Raw genomic sequence first — 18789 nt, forward strand, 5'->3', positions numbered from 1 at the left:
CATATTTGGGGTTTAGCATATTAATTAAGGTGAACAGTATATGCTCAAAACCCTTAGTAATGTTTGTAAAACATTGTTAGCACTGTGGCTCCTAGCGTAGCGGCTGTGAGGAAGTAATGTGTCGAGGTGGCAATATTTGGAGACAATATTAACAAATATGTGTCCTGTTGTGTGAAAGAAACCAGTCAAACGTGAGACTCTGTCACATGGTAACAAATTAGCCTGTGTGTGTGTGTGTGTGTGTGTGTGTGTGTGTGTGTGTGATCAACACCGAACACAAATATACATAAAGAAACTCATTCATCAGGCCGTTCTCCTTCTCTCTTTTATCCCTCAGGTGTGTGAGAGTGACGCAAACACAACAACCTTCAAATATTCACACTCGGAAAAACAGAATTCCTCCTAAACCACATTCTCCTCCGAGCTGGAATTTAGTGACATCGGTTCATCATGGCGGCAGCTTCATCACAACGTAAGAACAGATCACATCACACGTCACACACGTTTTTAATTCCAAAAGGATGAAGTTTTTAGATACACACAGTTCGATTACACACACACACACACACACACACACACACACACACACGCACACACATATACATACATTTATACATACATTATATATAAAATTCATATTTATTGTTTTCGGTATGTTTTTGTTCTGTATTTTATTAAATTTGTGTCAAATATATACATTTTAATTCTTTACAATTAAATTTTTACACTTGATTTCTATAAATATTGCAGTGAAAATACCCGAATTTTTATATACATTTCACTTATTTTTGCATGATTTTCGTGCATGATTTGTTTTAACTGTGATTTTATACCATATTCTGTTTTATTTGTTGTTGTTTTTTCCACACGATTATTTTCCCAGCTGAAGCTTTAAAATATATTCAGTTGTAGATAAATATATAAATATTTTGCAGTTACACAAATTTATTCTCACTGGGGTTTTATATATAATTAATTCCTGTTCACATGGGATTATTTTTGATAAAGAGTAGGGGTGTAACGGTAAATTTATTCTTACCGGAGTTTTACGGTACATTCTGAGTTCCCTCAGGAACGTATTAAGTGTCGGACCGCAAGTTTGTTAGTTGTAACTGTCATTAAGTTAGTTTTCGCCTCGCACTTTAAGGGCATTTTATTATTATTATTAATCTTGATAACACACACAACAATGCCTGGGGTATAAAAACTAAACTAGAGTTAGTGCAGTGTCACACTGAAGAATACATAGCACTAGCGTTAGCCGCTAACCAGGAAGTGCTTATGTTTTATGTCCTGCTTCAAAAATTCCTCTCAAAAAGAGAAAATCCTGAAAAAGTCCACAAAGGAATGAAGACATTTGTTAAAGTCTGCTGAAATAAATAGAACACACACACACACACACACACACACACACACACTTTTACATACACATCTGTCTAACACAAATGGGGTCAGACAAATGTAAACAAATTTATTTCATTTTTCTATTTATTTAATTTAATAAATGTAATTCATGTAAATTTATTTGATTAACTGAGTTTAATTAATTTAATAAAAAGTGTATTGCATTCATTTGATTTATTATATTTAATTTTTATAAAATATTATTTGACATTATTTACTTAAGCAGACATTTTATTCTAAATTGTTTTAAAAATGTAAACTATTGATCAAAAATGTTATAAACTGTAATAAGCTGTTTATAAACTGCGTTAATAAAAAAAAAGACAAGCAATTTTATGTTTTGCGTTTCTTCCTCCCACTGACCGTACCGACACTGAACCCAACCGTGACTTAAAAACCCGTCGTACCGAAACGTGAATCTTGTGTACCGTTTCACTCGAACTAAAGAGAGTGCACCTACTGCCACGTGAAAAACATATAAACAGTTTAGGATCATGTGGTGAATTCAGAACATTAAAGATTCACCTCACTGCAAAGGTGAACATGCTAAGAAGCTAATGAGAAGTTCGTGAGCTAACGCTGTGGTGCTGAGAACTTCATGAAGTCCAGTCTGAAGGAGTTTTTACTGTCGAGTCGTTTCCTCCAGCTGGAGGTGCATGCTGGGTAACTCAAGTCATTCTCAGATCTCTCTGTGCTTCAGCAGTAAAACACACACACACACACACACACACACACACACACTGCTGGATGACCCTGAGTGCTCGAGATCTAATTATTGTGGCTCTGAGCTCGTCTACTTGAAACCAGTGGAGGAGAATAATGATGAAATTCATCCTCCTCCTCGTCACGTTTTCTCATTCCGCTCACGTGAAGGCTGTGGGGACAACACCGTCGCTCTCACTCGTTTTGTTCAGCTCCTAGCAATCAGTGTCTCAGCGTCCGAGAAGAGACTCTGCTTTAACGTAAGAGGAAACCGGTTTGAGGCTGAAGGATGCGGAGAGGACGCATGATCAGAATGCTGAGAGGAAGAAACGGAAGATCGGATCCTCGTTAACACGGATCGTTATTAATGCATTAGCAATTAGCATCATCGCTGGGAATGGATGGGAAAGACGAGCAAATAAATAAATAAATAAATAAAGAAAGAAATCATTACGTTTAAAATGATTAGTTTTGGTTTAAGTAATTATTTTCTTTCTTTCTTTCTTTCTTTCTTTCTTTCTTTCTTTCTTTCTTTCTTTCTTTCTTTCTCTTTAATATTTGTAAATAATTATTATTGATTTCTTTTGAGGCAGTATGTTTAGTAATCATTTTTCATTGATTATTTTGTAATTGTTTTTGTTCATATTTTCATTAATTATGGAGTAAATGAGCAATTATTGATTCTAGTTTATTTTCATAAAAAATGTAAAGTATTTAAAAGTATAATTTTTGTAATCATGTTAAAATATAGAAACTATAAAGACTTTATTATGAAGATTTCTAAGTTATTATTTTGATTTTTTTTAACCGAGGATGACATTTAGTTTTTATTTATATATATTTTTTTATATAACATTGTGTTTTCAGCATTATCTTGACATTTAGAGTTTGTTATTTTATTTTTATTATTTTTTTTGTACTCGTGTTTCTTTGGTAAAGCACAGAAACACCGGCCACTTCCTGGAATCCCCTCTTCAGGGTGTTACTCAGTAATAAAGGATTTTTTGCTCCAAATCTCCTTTCTGATAGCAGAACTGTCTGTTGTAGGTTCTACACAGCACCAACTTCTATACAGGAACCTACATCACCTGCGGTTCTCTCACACAATCACATTTTCTGTAATTACTCTAGAATCTGAACTGGTCTGTGGTGTGAGGGGAATAAAACACTCAGCACCATGCTGTTATCAGCAAATAATCCACACACACACACACACACACACACACACACACACACACACACACACACTGAATATTTTCAGTTTCTGATGAATATCGTAATAAATCATCCGTCCTGCTATGAAATGACACGTCCTGGGATAATCAGTGTGACGTTCTGCGTTCACTTTAGATAGATGAAGCGGAGATCAGAAGTGGGAGAACATGTGCAGTGTGAGGACTGAGGATGTGTGACGGCGGCAGCAGGAGGAGCAGTGACTCCTTTATTTATTTATAAATAAAAAAATGTGGAGTTTAATTAACAGCAACATTTTGGCATTTGTGTCGCTGCTCATACAGTCGCATACACATGAGTGACTGCTGAGATTAAACACACACACGCACACACACACACACACACACACACGGTCTCCACGGATACGGCAGGTTGTCAAGACATGATGCCAGAATTAATTAGCGTGACCTCTTCCCGTAGAGCCGATTCAAAGGGCAAAGGTCATACAAACAATTTTTTTCATGCCACATTCTGGCCACATTAGATTGAATAGAGACACGCAGGTGTGTGTGTGTGTGTGTGTGTGTGTGTGTGTGTGTGTGTGTGTGTGTGTGAGACCATTCTGAGCTTTTTCATTAATAACGCAGCTCTACCCCGAGACGATGAGCAGATCCCCAGAAAGAAACTAAACTGTTTTTATTTCACCTACACGAATATGCAAATTAAGAGGTGGAGTCAATGCAAATCCCCAAAACACACACACAGTTTCTCTATATGATGAGTGTAAAACAGTACATCGAAACTAAATGTTTCATGCTTCACATTTCACTTTTTTTGATTTGATAACAATATAGAAAATGAGTTTTTAACCTTAAAAATAGTTATTTTTGATAAACTTTGTTTTTTTAAGGATTTTTTTTTATTAATATTAGCTTTAAAAGTTAAATATAAAACATTTTCACTTATATAAAAAAAGAATTAATTAATTAATTAAAATTAATTTATATATTTTTTAGAGTTAAATATTTAATTTATATATTTTTTTCCTTCTTATTAATTAAATAGTTAATTATTATTATAATTAAAACACTGAATAAATTAATAGAAATGAGATTAATGTTTAGTTTATAGAAAGTGGGGATTTTTGGTGAAGAAGATCACAGAATCCTGTGTAATTAATTTTTAGAGAAAAAAGCGTATGAATGATATTTGACGTGATGAAGCGCAGACGTGTTCGTGCGACTCTCCAGATGTTTTGATGTGTTTGCGGTTTCATTTAAACGTTTATGCTAATCGCTGTTTGGCTAAATTAACAAAACCGTGACGAGTCAGCGGCGTCTCTATCCGATCCGTCCGGATGTTCTGTACTCCGAGACACGGATTCAGATCAGATGAACGTTGCATCAGTCACAACCTCTTTTAGAAAGAAGCAGGAGGAGATGCAGCTCCTGTCGAGATGCTAATCAAGATGGCCGCCGCAGCAATTAAAGGCGAGTGGAGAGGATCGACGGGACACCGCTTTAATCACGCAGCTCCAATCACACCGCCTCATCAGCGCCGAGTCGAGTCGAGCCGAGAAGATTCGTCCTCCTGAATCTCATCCAGCTGTAATTATCAAACTGTGCTCTGTGTGTGTGTGTGTGTGTGTGTGTGTGTGTGTGTGTGTGTGTGTTTTCTCCTAAACTTTGAAATGACTTCCCTAAAAGGCATCATATTTAATCACACACACACACACACACACACACACACTGAATTCCCTGCAGTCCAGCGTTGACCTTTAAACGATGTGAAAAGGACGTTTTACACACAGCGTGTGGAGAAATTTCCCAGAATGCATCACACTGACAGCCTCAGATCAACTTCCTGGCGTTTCGCTAAACTGCGTTTTCCTGCAGAGTCGCGTAGTGGGGTCCTGACTCCGCCCCTTTACTGAAACACACACACACACACACACACACACACACACACACACACACACACACACTCTTTTAGACTCTATAGCTCTCATGGCTAACATTCCTTGTCTTTATTTTTCTTTTAATCCTTTTTCTTTACTTTTTGTTCATCCTTTCATCTCTCCTTCCTTTATTGATTTCCTTTGTTTTATTATTCCTTCTGTTGTTCCTTGTCTTCCTTCCTTTTCTTTCTTCCCATGTTTATTCCTTTTTCCATTTCTTCCTGCCTTCCTTTCCTTTCCTTCCTTCCTTTCTCTTCCTCCTCTTCTTTCTCCCCTCCTTCACTTCCTTTTCCACATATTCCCTCTTCCTAATCATCTTTTTCTTTTCTTCTTTTCTACCAATCCATCCTTTTTCCTTAATTCCTTCCTTGAATGATTCCTTTCATCCTTTTTTCCTTCCTTCATCCCTTTAATTCTTTCTTCCTTCTTTCCTTCCTTCCACTATAGAAAACATTTGATATCGTTTTTCTCTTCTCTGTTTTTCTGCTTTTCTTCCTCTCGGACTTCTTCATGCTTCTGGACGCGACTCTGAAGCTGCTGAAGCTCCAGCGTTCATGCTATTCTAGTTTTCACTTTCCGTCCTAATGATGATTGAGGAGCTGCGTTGCCGTGGTAACCCTGGTGGACGGCGGGATGATAGTTGTGTACGAGTTTGAAACGGGACGTGTGTTTATTACCCAGGATGCTTTAGGGCACTGTGTATTCAGTGCGTTAGCATCGTAGCAGTCAATGAAGAATCGATGAGGAGTGTGAAAGTGCACTGAAGGGAAACGTGAGCATTTATCCTTCTTTAGACCTTCACTTCATCTGTTCATCCGTTCATCTTTTCTTTCTTTAATGTGCAGACAACACGAGTCCATTAGCTTAGCGTTTTTCAGAGCAGTGGAGCGCTAAAGCCATTGAGCAGCACCAACACTTTCAAAACTTTATTCAAATTCTTCCCCTTTTCTTCCTCTTCTCTTCTTCCTTCTCTTCCTCTTCTCTTCTTCCTTATTCTCCATCTCCTCTTCCTTCTTTTGCTCATCCTCCCATTCTTCTGTTCCTTCTTCCGCCTCATCTTTCTCCTTCTCCTCTTCTTTTCATCTTCCTATATTTGTCCTCTTCTTTCTCCTTTCCATCACTTCCTTTTCACCTAATCCCTTCTCCTCCTCCTCTTCTTCTTCCTTTTCCTCCTCATGCTTTGTTACCTCCTCTTCCTCCACATCCTCATCTTAATCCTGCTTTCCTTCCACTTGCTTCTTATCATTTTTTCCCTCACCTTGTCTTCCTCCTCCTCTTCCTCCCCCACTCATCCTCTTCCTCATTCTCCTCCTCCTCCTCCACCCTGTTGCTATGATACATGTTGATAGCGGTGTAACTTCAGCTGCAGGTTGTTTCTGCGCTCAAATTGGGAAATCTGTTTTATATCATGTGCCTCTGGAGCTCTGAGCGTTTCCATGGTGACAGTGGGCGGAGTTATTTTCATTCTCCTGATCTTCTCACGTAGAAGGTAGAACACCATTATTTATTTATTACCCATCATCCATTGTGTTCCACGACTCCCTGTGACCTTCCACCCAGATGCTAAAGTGTTAGCCGTGGAAGCGCTAAACAAAATGTTAATAAGATGCGGAATTGACCTTTACTGCAGAAGTCATGTGACTCGTCACTTTTCTTTCTCCTAAAACGTCGTCATCATGGAGTGAAAGAGGCGGAGCTCAGCGATGATGGAGTGAAGTCATGAATAAACAGCTACATGCTAGTCTTCCTATTTTTTCTTCCCTTTTTATTATTTTACCTTACTTTTAAAATTTCCATTCTTCCTTCCTTCTGAAGCTTCACGTCTCTGCAGGTCTTTAGAAACATGCTTTTGAACGAGCTCCCAGACGTCCTCCTGGTTAGCGCAGGTTCTGCCCTTTGGCTGTGTTCTTTTTACTGCAGCCACGACATGCTGCACATGGCGACGCTAATCGGTAGCGCGGTCACAGGGGACGCCTTGCTCTGATTGGTGGAGGAACGGACGGATGCAGTCAGGCGTGCAAACTTCCTGTGCTTTTAGACACTCAGCTGGGGCTAAACATCAGCTAGGGCTAAACATCAGCTAGCGCTAAACATCAGCTAGGGCTAAACATCAGCTAGCGCTAAACATCAGCTAGGGCTAAACATCAGCTAGGGCTAAACATCAGCTAGCGCAACGGAAGAAAAATAAACGAGTAAGATTCTAAATGTTAGCATGAAACAATCAGAAAAATGTGAACTAGTTTCAATAACTGAATAGTTGCTATGGTGAAAAAACGATTCCCCAAATTATTGATACCAAAATCCATTCCCTGCTCCTCATGCTAGCACTAGCAGATTAGCATCCAGGCCTTAGACTTTTATTCTGTCTAAATAAATCGAGCTAGAACCAGAATCCACCTGCTTTAACCAGATTCCCCGGGATTTCTTGTGATTCCACTCGATTCCACCACACCGATTATTTCTGAGGAAAAATAAAATAAATGGTTTCACATCTGAGTTTAATTGAAATCAGTTATTAAAATAAAACTGAAAGTAAGTGAGATCTGAACTGTACTTCAGGTCACTCGACTCTGATTGGAGGAGGACGTCACTTTTATCTTTCACCTTCCACGGATTCGTTTTTTTGTTTTCTTGATGAAATCATTCGCAGTTCATCGCAGCGTGAGACACGGTGTCTACGGTCGTGTCTCTTATCGTCTCGTCTTTTCACATCTCTTCTTTTCTTCGTCTTTTCTTTTCTTCTTCTCGTCTCGTCATATGTCTCGTCTCGTCTCGTCCCGACCCGTTTCTACGAGAAGCAGAAGTTGGCTGAGGAGAGCTGCAGGACTCACGCAGCATGGTGGAACATAATGATGGCATAAACTTCTCTCAAATTCACATCAAAGCCCGATGGGCTTTCAAAAAGCGACAGCAGATTGTGAGTTTGGCCGTCAGAATTCTGCATCGCTTGTTATCTGATCGAGTCTTGATTATTCTCCAGAAGGGAAAAAAAAAACCAACAGTTTCTCCATTTTTCTGACGAAGGGATTCGAACCGGTCATGCATGTGAATCAGCTCCTTCAAGTATATAATGTTAGCTATGCTAATCACTTTAGTGAGCAGCATGCTGTGTGTGTGTGTGTGTGTGTGTGTGTGTGTGTGTTGATTCCTGTGAAGACAGTACCAGGAGAACTCGTCCTCCCGGAGTTCTCACAGATTTCCCCGTCCGTGTCGAGCAGGAGAAGAAAAGGTCAACATGTTATTTGCACAAATCCCTCCATGACTCCAGGATGGTAAAAACCCCAGATGATGATAATCAGGAACGCTAACATGATGTTCTGAGAAAAATAAAAGTTTACCTGAGGGTGTGGAGACGTCGTGAAGAGCGGCATGATTTCATCTCCGGAGATAGATGAATGCACTGGCAAAGTTGTCTGTTCCTGCCAGATACTGAGGAACAGAGTGGTTAGGAGACGTGATTTGTGTGACATTCAGTCAGTAACAGGAGTGTTAGTAAAGTCAGGAAGTGATGGACGTGATGGTGAGGAGGCCTCCTAAAAATCTTCAGAGATCTTCCACACCAATTCTTGGAAAGCAGATCTTTATTTACAGAAATTGGCAGACGTCCTTATCCAGAGCAACTTATGAGGTGGGATTAAACATTTCGAGACTCGCTTTCTTTACAAGTAAGCACGTTCTTCTGGAACGTTTCCTGGAAGTCTTTTTGAAGCACTTTCTTGCTATTCGTTGGATCTCTGCAATGGTGTGCAAGCCAGATCTTTATGGAAGACTGGAAGACGGCGTGTGTCTGCAGGAGCTCAATCTGGCGAGTAGGGCTGGTGCGAAGTGAGATCATGTTGTTTCCGGCGAGAAGTGTGAGTAGGATCTCTGTCACAGGGTGCTCACGTGGTCAGAACAGCACCAGTTGCACCGCTCCAGATGTTCACAGGATGATGATGTCTTTTGGCACACTGACTTTTAAAGTTCGGTGCCCCCTGTGACTGTGCATGCAGCCTTGTGCTGCCATCTGTTGGTGTGCTACAAAACTAGACTTAAAGCTTTTTGTTACCACCTCGTACAACTATCTTAGAAGTACAGCAGAGCAATTGAGGGTTGAAGACCTTGAGTTGAGGTGCTGGGATCTGAACTTACAACCTTCCTATGAAAATTCAGATGTCTTAGCGTTGAGTTTCCTCTTTCCTTCTTCATGCTCTGAGCTCCATGCTGATCTTTATGGACTTGGCTTTGTGACAAAAGCACAAAAGCTAGTGATGAAGTGGACGCTGGACTCGTCCTCTTCTTCTTGGAGTTTATTTCAGCTTGGACGTTTTCCCGGGAAAGATCAACTAATAAAAAAAAAAGAAAGAAATGCTGATACTTCCATTTCGTTTTCAGAATTTTAATGCAAGGCTGAAGCAAGCGGCTTGGATTCTTCACAACATGGGTGTTCTACCTCCTCAACATCCCTCCTTTATTCATTCGTTTATTCATTTCTTTACATTCTTTACATGTTGATATATGTTTTTTTTTTTTTTATTACCTCGATCCTGATTGGTTCTCTGCTGTCTAATTAGCATGCGGGACACTTTATTGACATATCAGGGGGAGATGATAAAATATTGGCCCCTTTTACTCTACCCTTAGGATGTTGTCTGGGAGAATTGGACATTTAGGCTCCGCCCACACTGAAATCTATGAACTTTTTGTATTATTTTGTATTATGGATGCAATTTTTTTATTGAAAAAGTCTGATGCCAATTTCCGATTTGGGGATGTTCAAGTCAATACACGCTGCAGGAACGTCAAACTTTTCTGATTTTCAAATGCTGTTCAGATGGATTGATTTTTTTTTTTTTTCAGATGAGCGAAAAAAACATCTGTGTATATGTTGAAAAACATCTGTCTACCTTTTTTTTTTTTTCTTTTTTTTTTTTTTTTGACTAAAGCTTTTTTTTTTTTAATTACAGTGTTTGACCCTGATAGAGGACGAATCAAAGTTTCTATGTAACAAAAGAAAAACAGCAGTAACACACACACACACACACACACACAGAGAATGTATCCATTATCTGTGTGTGTGTGTGTGTGTGTGTGTGTGTGTGTGTGTGTGTGTGTGTGTGTGTGTGTGTGTGCACGTTTATTTATATAAATTACCTCAGAACAAAAAAAACCCCACTCGAATTACATTCATAAATAAATTGTGGTTATTTTGAATAGAAAATGACTTTAAATGTAATTTTTTTTATTATGCCACTAATATGGCAATTATTGTGAAAAGTGTGTGATTATTGTCTCTGGAAAGTCAAAACTGGATGTAACAATACTTTATTATATATGTCAATAAATCCTTTGTGGTATTTGAGCTTTTTTTAGTTTTTATTAAAATTGTTTTTATTTTTATTTATTTTTTGTATTTATTGCAGTCATACACCCAGTTTAGTTTTTTGGTTTTAGATGTTCACCATACTTGAAATACACATTATGGCCAGAAGTTTTGGAACACCACACTCTTCGAGCCAGACATGGTTCTTCCCAAAACGGTTACCACAATCTTGGAGAAACACAACTGTATATTTTTGAATGCTGCACGAACTTTTCGTCTCACTTCAACTAGGAGACCACAAAGCCAGCTCCATGAAGATCTGCTTTCCTTGGGTTGGAAGTGTGTGGAAGATCTTCTACTATAGAGCTTCAACCCTAAAGAACCGACTGCACCCCAGGCCTCCTCACATCATCTACAGAACCCACCGGGGGCAGAACCCGGGGGCAGAACCCGGGGGCAGAACCCGGGGGCAGAACCCGGGGGCAGAACCCGGGGGCAGAACCCGGGGGCAGCTAAAAACAACACAAATCAAATAAAACCAGAGAAACAAAGCAGAGAGTTGGAGCTTAAATACTAACACAATGCAGGTGTATGAGATTAAGCAGGTCATGTGACAGTCATGTGATCTGATGAGGCTCATGGAAATTTTATTGATTTCTTGTTGCATATGAAGAGTTTTTATTTTTTATAATAATTATACCCCAAACCCTAAATATAGTAAAATGATGATTAATTTTCTGTCTAAGTGACGAGTGATTTTTCTTTTTTTATTCTGTTGTTTATTTGTTGTATTATTTATTATTTGTTTATATTTCTATATTTAGTGAATTTGTTAAGAAGTTTGTACACTGTTCTTCATAATGAAATCATGAGCGTACAGACATCCGCCATGCACCATTACACTTCTCCTCCTCCGCCCTGTCCGCTCTCTCCATCCCTCGCTCTCATTACCTCTCCGCTCTCTCAGACTCTCTCTGCCCTTTAATTGGGTTTTATTCCCCATTACAGTGCATTATCCACATTCCGCTCCTGCTCATGTGTAACACACTGCTAACGCTGTCGGGGATTAGCCTGCAGCTACACACCTGCCACACACACACACACACACACACACACACTTTCTTATATACATACTTTACACACTCTCTAATACACACACTCTACACACTCGCATACACACTGTAGACACTCTCATATACACATTGTTCATTCTTTCACACTGTACACACTCTCACACACTGCACACACACTCATATACACATTGTACACACTCTTACACTGTACACACACTCACACACTTTACAAACTCTTACACTGTACACACTCACACTGTACACACACTCATATACACACTCACATTGTACACACTCTCACACTGTACACACTCTCACACTGTACACACACTCATATACACATTGTACACACTCTTACATTGTACACACTCACACACTGTACACACACTCATACACATTGTACACACTCTCACACTGTACACACACTCATATACACACTGTACACACTCTCACACTGTACACACTCACACTGTACACACATATACACATTGTACACACTCTCACATTGTACACACTCACTGTACACACTCACTGTACACACACTCACACTGTACACACTGTACACACACACACACACACTCACACTCACACTGTACACACTCACACTGTACACACTCACACTGTACGCACACTCTCATACACACTCACACTCACACTGTACACACACACTGTACGCACACTCTCATACACACTCACACTCACACTGTACACACTCACACTGTACGTTTCCTGTTCTCAGGAGTGTGTATTGTATTATACAGTATTATATTATAAATAAACGCTCTTTTTCCACTCAAATCAAATTCCAGATCATTAAAAGTGGTTCTGCAATAAGGAACTAGCGCGCTAGCTTGTTAAACAGCTTCACCGTTATCGCCATGTTTATTTCCCCTGAATTCATCCGTCAGCTCAGAGAAACGATCGAGTGCAGATCATTTACATCTACATTAAACAGATGGCAAAATAAACGATGAGCACAAAGAACGAGGGAGAACATGATGCCGGTGCATGATGGGAATTCAGAGAGGAGAGGAGAACATGCTAGGGGAGCGGAGCTCGCAGAGAACGCTGCCATTTTTACAGAAATGCTGATGTTTGTTTCTGTGTGTTTGTGTTTGCAGGAGCTCAGACGCTTCCCTCAGGACCTGTTCTCCTTCTGAGGAGGTAGGCGGAGCTTCTCAAACCTTCTCTGGGAAGGAAAAAGAAGATGGACTGAGATGTCTGAGAGGTGTGTGTGTGTGTGTGTACGAGGAGTGTGTGTGTGTGTGTGAGGTGTGTGTCTGTATGGGGTGTCTGTATGGAGGGTGTGTGTGTGATGGGTTTTGTCTGCAAGGGATGTGTGCACAGGAAGGGTGTGTTGTGCATGAGGGTGTGTGAGTGTGTGTGTGTGTGTGTGTGTGTGTGTTTGTGTGAGTGAGGTGTGTGTCTGTATGGGGTGTCTGTAAGGGGTGTGTTTGTATGATGGGTTTTGTCTGCAAGGGTTGTGTGTGTGTGTGTGTGTGTGTGTGTGTGTGTGCAGAAAGGGTGTGTGTTGTGTATGAGGTGTGTGTGTGTGTGTGTGTGTGTGTGTGTGTGTGTGTGTGTGTGTGTGTGTATGTCTCGTGTTTTCCTGGAGGTGGAGGAGTCTGAGAACAGATAATAAGTTTATAAGGGTGACAGTGACAGGACTGTTCATTACTGCTCAAAACATGATGCAAACACACTCCTACCTGCAGAGAGAGAGAGAAGGAGAGGTGAGAGAGAGAGAGAGAGAGAGAGAGAGAGAGAGAGAGAGAGAGGAGAGGGAGGTAGAGAGAGAGAGAGAGAGAGAGAGAGAGAGAGAGAGAGAGGAATGAAATGGAGGACTCACTGCTCTCTGTATTCAGTATTGTGTGTGTGTGTGTGTGTGTGTGTGTGTGTGATGACATCATACTGCTTTATTTTACTGCATAAAATACATCAGTGCTTCACACACACACACACACACACACACACACACACACACACACACACACACACACACACACACACACACACACACAGTGTCCTGGCAGTACAAATGGCAATACATAGTTCCTGACTTTTGTGGGTGATTTACACACTCATCTGTCTTTAAACAATATTACAGATTGGGCTCATAAACTATTTTAATAACAAGCAGAACTCACACTCTCTCTCTCTCTCTCTCTCACACACACACACACACACACACACTCTCTCTCTCTCTCTCTCTCACACACACACACACACACACACACACACTCTCTCTCTCTCTCTCTCTCTCTCTCTCTCTCTCTCTCTCTCACACACACACACACACACACCTCTCTCTCTCTCTCTCTCTCTCTCTCACTCTCTCACACACACTCTCTCTCTCTCTCACTCTCTCTCTCTCTCTCTCTCTCTCACACACACACACACACTTTCTCTCTCTCTTGCTCTCTTTCTCTCTCTCTCTTTACACACACTCTCTCTCCTTAAATGTGTGCACATACAACACTGATACAAATCATTTATCTATCTGTCTGAAACATAAGATGAAAGTAAACACTAGTGAATGTAAAAAAAAGTGATGAGTGGTGGATGAGCAGAGCAGTGGATGAACGGAGAGGTGGATGAATGGAGAGGTGGATGAACAGAGTGTAAGGTTATCCTGGTGTTGAATAGAATATAAGGCTCAGGGTCTGGTTTTACACTGAACACTAGTCCACTGTTTCAGAGAGTTTCAAAATGTTTTTGAGTTTCTGAGCATTTTTGTATGTGTGTCTGAGTGTATGTGAATATTGTTTAGTGTTTTAAAACATTTCTGTGTGTGTGTGTGTGTGTGTGTGTGTGTGTGTGTGTGTGTGTGTTTTGATTTTCATGCTGGAGCTCTTGGTGGTGGGATGCGACAGATTTGGTCATCAAGCTGAATGTCTATGACTCACTGCGGGAGTTTAGCACTCAAACACACACACACACACACACACACACACACACACACACACACACACACACACACATACAGAAACACACAGAAACAATATAATTGTAACTATAATTTATATAATTTATTTATAATTATATAAAAATAATCATCTCAAATCATCTTTTAATTGGTCGTAATAAAAAATCTAATGTCCAGTGTCTCACTATGAGATAGACGTGTAGTAAAACCTTTAAACTGGACAAATAGAAGACAGTTTTATGGTCATGTGACCCGAGTTTCATATCAAACACCTTCATAAAGCACTAAGATGAAAATGAGTTTCGCTGACGAGACGATTTCATCGAGCTGCTCGCTAAATCACACGCTGAGCCTCACCTGCAAGCCAGATCACTGATGGGTCCTGTGTGTGTGTGTGTGTGTGTGTGTGTGTGTTATGCAGCTCCAGCAGTGTGTGACATGAGACAAATTCTCAATAAATCTCATTCTGTGCTGAGACGCACGTCACATTGTGCTGAGGGAGAGGAATTTCATCAGAATAGCGATCAATGTTTTGGAGATGGAGAGAGTGAAAGAAAAAGAGAGAGAGAGAGAGAGAGAGAGAGAGCGAGCGAGCAGGAGGAAAACGAGTGGAATATTTTATAAATGCTGATGATTTTCGTGCCTGAGGAAATTAAATGTTTGAAAACACAAGACAGAAATGTAGCTCCTGTGTGATAAATGATTAAAGAGTGAATTGGAACTCACCCTGTTCATTACATATGGCAGTGTGGGCGTGTCCCAAACCACACAGCATATTCACTATATAGACTACAAATACACACAAGTTTTGGGGATTAAACATCCAGACTGAAGTTCCTGGGATTATACATCCAGTTTTGCGTATTTGGGATTAGGCCTCTGGGGTTTTCTGGGCTTGAATGTTTGAGTTCTGTGCCTGGGTTTAAGGTCATGGGTTTTAATTCCTGGAATAAACTTCTCAGAGTTTTTGTGCTCTTGGACTTTAGTTTATGGATTTGGGTTCCTAGGATTTAGTTCTATGTTCGATTTCTTGGGTGCAAGAGTTGAACAGTCTGATTTAGAAGAGTCTGGTTTTAAAGAGTCTGGTTTAAAAGGGTCTGGTTTAGAAGGGTCTGATTTAGAAGGGTCTGGTTTAGAAGAGTCTGATTTAGAAGAGTCTGATTTAGAAGGGTCTGATTTAGAAGGGTCTGGTTTAGAAGAGTCTGATTTAGAAGGGTCTGGTTTAGAAGAGTCTGATTTAGAAGGGTCTGGTTTAGAAGAGTCTGATTTAGAAGAGTCTGGTTTAGAAGGGTCTGGTTTAGAAGAGTCTGATTTAGAAGGGTCTGGTTTAGAAGAGTCTGATTTAGAAGAGTCTGGTTTAGAAGAGTTTGGTTTAGAAAAGTCTGGTTTTAAAAAATCTGGTTTAGAAAAGTCTGATTTAGAAGAGTCTGGTTTTAAAGAGTCTGGCTTAGAAGAGTCTGGTTTGGAAGAGTCTGGTTTTGAAGAGTCTGATTTAGAAGGGTCTGGTTTTAAAGAGTCTGGCTTAGAAGAGTCTGGTTAAGAAGAGTCTGGTTTTGAAGAGTCTGATTTGGAAGGGTCTGGTTTAGAAGAGTCTGATTTAGAGGAGTCTGGTTTTAAAGAGTCTGGCTTAGAAGAGTCTGGTTTAGAATAGTCTGATTTAGAAGAGTCTGGTTTAGAAGAGTCTGATTTAGAAGGGTCTGGTTTAGAAGAGTCTGATTTAGAAGAGTCTGGTTTAGAAGAGTCTGATTTAGAAGAGTCTGGTTTTGAAGAGTCTGGTTTAGAAGGGTCTGGTTTAGAAGAGTCTGATTTAGAGGAGTCTGGTTTTAAAGAGTCTGGCTTAGAAGAGTCTGGTTCAGAAGAGTCTGATTTAGAAGGGTCTGGTTTAGAAGAGTCTGATTTAGAAGAGTCTGGTTTTGAAGAGTCTGGTTTGATCTCCTGAGGTGAGGTTTGGAGGAAGTTCAGCTAATAAGCGGGCTGAGGTTTGAGGCTTTACTCAGGAGGGGTAAAATCTGTAAATGTGGATCGGTCCTGAACTGGTAGGGATTTTGGTCCTGAACATTTATGTATTGCGGGAGAGAAAAAAGCTTCCTGATGGATTGCAGTACATGGTCAGGGAACGATAAAGATAATGGAGGGGAGGAACTGACATCACAGTCTCTCTCTCTCTCTCTCTCTCTCTCTCTCTCTCTCTCTCGTCTTTAATCAGGTTAAAAGTGCTCAGTGACCGCTGAATTACTGTAACACTGACCTCAGTCCACATTAGCTTCTCATCTTCTGTACCTGCTCATGCAGAAAGGAGCTGCTCGTGGGTCTATTTTTAGTTGTGTGGTGTGTTGAGAGATGTTTGAAAAACCCCATGATTTCATTTCCTGTATGTAGTCTGAGAACATTTTCCTGATTCGTCAACATAATGAGCTTCTTTACATGAACAAGGCCTTGTTTAATCTCCTTTATTTGTGTTCCTCATATAACTAAAACTCCTGTGATAAACATCTCAGAACATCTTAAATCTTAAAATCTTGAGGAACTTTCTGCTCAAAGGTTTCTGCTATAAAGTTCTGGAGGTATAGTTTATAGGATTTAAGCATCTAGGCTAGAGTTCCAGTTGTAAAGAACCTGAGATTAAGTGTATTTTTGGATATGAAGTTCTAATTCTAAATTTCTGGTCTACAGTGTGTAGTTCTCGATCTCAAGCTTGTCTAAAAATGTGTGTAAAATGTGTGACTTGAGTTTAGAATGCTGGGAAATGAAAGTTTAGTGGTCAAATGTTTTGCTAAGGTTGTGAGTTTAAATGTTAGCACCTGTGCACCTGTGATGGTTGACCCTGAGTGATGGAACTGTGAAAGTGTCCTGCACAAAGCCCTGACCTTCTCAACACCACTGTACACCTTTGGGAAGACCTTACTCGATGGTTGTGCACCAGACGACATCAGCTGCATCAGTCAGACGTGAATGAACAGATATAAATTTAGTGGAAATACGTTTTGGAGGTTGAAATGGACCTGATTTTGGAATGAGATGAAGCTCCCAAGGTCCTGTATGTTCTATCATCTAGTCAAGACTTGCAATCTCATAAAAATCTTATTGATCTCTTTATACAGAATAAAACACAACGTAAGAGCAGATTGTGTGAGATTATTATGATTGTTTTATGTTTAACGTTTTTTTATTATTTGGTAAAGTTTAAAGTTTGTTATTTTACCTGCAATTTGAGCTTCATTACGATCAGAGACGTCATTAGATTTGTTACTTTTAAGACTTTATTTGAGCTGTAATAACTTTTTAATCACAATTAGGACTTTAGGACTTTAGGCTTTTTTACAGTAAGTTGTTTTGTAGTTCGAGTTCAGTTTCTCATGTTGAACATCTTTCAGTGTTCAGTAACAACAAAATACATCCGATGATGTTTTATGCTGCAATAAGTTCAAGATTTTTGTTTTTTTGCATCGTAACTATTGTGTGTTACAAGACAGTCTTCATTTGAGTAAATAATTGTTGATAATACGCATGTACGCGTGATCATTTCCAGTTTAAATGTTTTGTCTCGTTGTAAAACAGAATCTATACTGTAATGATGACGGTTCTTTAATGAAAAGGAATTCTCTGGTTTTCACACATTAATAAAAGTAAAATATGAAAAAAATAAACAATGCTAGTTTTAGGTTCATTTGAATAATTTGACTGTGTTTTTATGCTTATTTTGTTCTTTTCTAAATCCTCTTTTATATTTCAGGAAATCTGAGAGTGTAATTATCTCACTGCACTGGCAGATCATTTGACTTGTTTCTCGTCTGTAACTTTTTTAGCAGTGAAGGCTTATAGTTTAATTGTCTTCAAAATTCCTGGTTTAATGTTCAGGACTTGATCAAAAGGTCTTTGCCCGAGTTCCTGGTTATAAAGTTCGAGTGCTGAATTTCCTGTTTCTTGTTCTTTTCTGAACACGATCAGGGTTAAAATACAAATACGGGGAAAAAAAATTATATTGCGACAAACTCATCTTAGCTAGCATAAGCTAATAATAGTGAGGCTAATGCTAACAGCACACTCTGACAAGATATTGGCGTTTTTTTTGAAAATCTATGTGCCTGGCTGCAAATGTGTTCCTGCATTTGGCTTTGCATTTTCTTCCCGAGCCGCGATCCCGCTGAGAGACTCATGCATGCTGGGAAAGCGTTCGGATTTCACCTCTGCATTTCCAGCGTGCCACTTTAGAAAAGCTATTCTGCTGCACACTCACGCAGCGACACTGAGA

General features: G+C 39.7%; 1 protein-coding gene across 4 annotated transcripts in view; it reads left to right on the top strand.

Moving 5' to 3' along the window:
• Positions 1–18789, top strand: part of lrfn1 (leucine rich repeat and fibronectin type III domain containing 1) — a 103685-nt gene that overhangs the window by 43830 nt on the left and 41066 nt on the right. For 3 of the 4 annotated variants that reach the window (XM_046863524.1, XM_046863526.1, XM_046863525.1), the window contains exons 2-3: positions 338–472; positions 12733–12839. The gene's annotated coding sequence lies outside the window, so the exon portion shown is untranslated. The remainder of the gene's footprint in view (positions 1–337; positions 473–12732; positions 12840–18789) is intronic. The other variant, XM_046863527.1, reaches the window with a different exon arrangement.

The sequence above is a fragment of the Silurus meridionalis genome, chromosome 12 (genome assembly GCF_014805685.1).
Source record: "Silurus meridionalis isolate SWU-2019-XX chromosome 12, ASM1480568v1, whole genome shotgun sequence".
NCBI classification, from domain to species: Eukaryota; Metazoa; Chordata; class Actinopteri; order Siluriformes; family Siluridae; genus Silurus; species Silurus meridionalis.